We start from the raw sequence: 1,841 nt of genomic DNA, 5'->3' as shown, positions 1-1,841 counted from the left end.
TCCTGATGGAAGGGACTTCTGCTTGGTGACAGGCTTGCTCAGGACAGCCACGCTCCTGTTCAGGGTGACTCTGGCTGACTGCTGGGGGCTGTGTCCAGGCGGGCAGTACCGTTTTAGGAATCACACTCACCGAGGCCGGTGCTGTCCACCTCGGCTCTGCTGGCTGAGTGGGCCTGTGTAGGGTGCCCACAGCCCCTCAGTGACCACGGGGCACCAGGCTGAAGGGCCACTGCACTTTTTCCACGACATCTCTGTGGAGGGGGAGTTCTGTCCCCCGCTCTACACCCTTCCCGTTATAACTCAGCCTTCCACCCTTAGTGTTTTCTGAAAGCTTCAAATCCCGAGTCTCTGAACAAATCCTGTTATGGAGCAGAACCCCCCACATTAAGTCACCTTGTAAAACAAAAGTCAATCACCAGTGAACTAGGATGGATGACATAGAAGCCTAGCTGGGCTTTTCCACTGGATCTGGTAGGTTAAACTAGGGCGCACGCCGGCGGCTCCAAACCACAGCTCGGTCAGTGTGAAATTGCTCTTTTGGCCTATCTTCTCGGCCAGCTGTTCACTCTCCAGATGAGGAAACTGATAATTGGCGCTGGGCTGGCGTCCCGGCCCACAGGTGGGGCCTTCTGGCTGGACTCTCTGTGGCCTCTGAGGTAGGCCCAGAGTGACCGAGACCTCCCGCAGGCCCTGGCTGTTGAGGAAAACGAAAGGATTAGAGAGAGGGCCCCACTGCCAGTTGTGGGTCCTTATTTTTTTCATTTAACCATCGTTAATTCCACCTCATAAATAGGTACAAATACCAGGTGCTCATTTTAAAACTAAAAAAAACCCACACACACACTCCTGGGCTTGTCTCCCAGGCTCTGCCAAATCCAGTCGCCTTCTTTCTTTTGATGTTTTTACTTTTGATTGACATCTGAAAGTTGTACGTCCTTCCAGGGGCACACTGTGCTCCAACACGTTGCAAACGCCAGGCATTTTGTGGTAGAGTTGGTCAGACTCCTGGATCAGGAGGAAGGAAGAGAAAGAAAGGGGGGGGGACCACAGAAGGAAGGGAGGAAGAGAGAGAGAAGAAAGGTTACGAGAAAAAGGAAGGAGGGGTGTTGGCTGTGACTCACAGGTCATTCATGACCGGGTCCTCCCCCAACTGTGCTGAGGTCCCAGCTGCCCAGGTCTCAGAGCCGGGGTTGGCTCCATGTGACGTCATGGTGTCGGGCTACTGTAGATGAGAGACGGAGGGCCCCCCTGCGTCCCCAGGCCGTGACTTTGTGCATGCCATTGTGTTGTTGAGATGAGCATCGCCACCTGAACTCCAGTTCTTACGCATCTATTTTAAGAGGAAAGTCGTTTCCAAAAGCAGGACTTGGCCCTGGTCACACCCGGTCCTCCCTGAGGAACCGTCCTGGACGGAGCTGGCCTGAGCTCTCCCTGCTGCCCGCTCTGCAGGCCCTGCAGAGTCCCTTCACCTGGGCCTCGGCTTCCCCACCTGTCTGCAGGGGGCACAGAGGCTGCCTCAGGAAGGAAGGGGTTTGGCCAGTGAACCCCTGGGCTAAGCGGCTGGGAGGGGCTGCAGGCAGAGCAGAGGGGCCCTGTCCTGTGAGCTGGCTCTTGCCGTGGGTTGAATAATGACCACAAAACCCAGGTCCCCGAGGCCCCGAGACCTGCAAGGTGTCCTCCAGTGCTCACGATGCCCCTGGCCGGGGGGAACTCACTCGCTTCTGCAAACAGAAAACGCTGGCTCCAGGAAGTCTCTAGGACATGGAGCCTCCGAGGTCTGGCTCCTCAAGTGGGCCTTCCTATCTTTCTCTTTCTACCGTCGTCCAGAACCCGACAAAGGC

This window comes from Ictidomys tridecemlineatus, chromosome 13, assembly GCF_052094955.1.
Source record: "Ictidomys tridecemlineatus isolate mIctTri1 chromosome 13, mIctTri1.hap1, whole genome shotgun sequence".
Lineage (NCBI taxonomy): Eukaryota > Metazoa > Chordata > Mammalia > Rodentia > Sciuridae > Ictidomys > Ictidomys tridecemlineatus.
Note: the sequence above shows the minus strand (reverse complement) of the source record.